Here is a 520-nt window from a genome sequence, read left to right as displayed (position 1 = left end):
TTAAAAATAAATAAATAGGGACGCCTGGGTGGCTCAGTTGGTTGGACAACTGCCTTCGGCTCAGGTCATGATCCTGGAGTCCCGGGATCGAGTCCCGCATCAGGCTCCCAGCTCCATGGGGAGTCTGCTTCTCTCTCTGACCTTCTCCTCATTAATGCTCTCTCTCACTGTCTCTCTCTCAAGTAAATAAATAAAATCTTTAAAAAAAAAAATAAATAAAAAATAAATAAATAAAATAAATAAATAAATAAAAGAAACTTACACATATATAATCATACTAAAAAAAATGAAAGATTATAATATTACTTGAAAATTTAAACTTTAACTTTTAACCTTTATGAAAATAAATACTTCTACATTGACAAAGATTTTTACATATAGCTGATGATACATAAATTAAAGCTATTATTGATGATCAGTTGCTTTTGCTTTTTTTTGAAAATTTTTTATTTTTTATAAACATATATTTTTATCCCCAGGGGTACAGGTCTGTGAATCACCAGATTTACACACTTCACAG

This window comes from Mustela nigripes, chromosome X (genome assembly GCF_022355385.1).
Source record: "Mustela nigripes isolate SB6536 chromosome X, MUSNIG.SB6536, whole genome shotgun sequence".
In the NCBI taxonomy this organism is placed as follows: Eukaryota; Metazoa; Chordata; class Mammalia; order Carnivora; family Mustelidae; genus Mustela; species Mustela nigripes.
Note: the sequence above shows the minus strand (reverse complement) of the source record.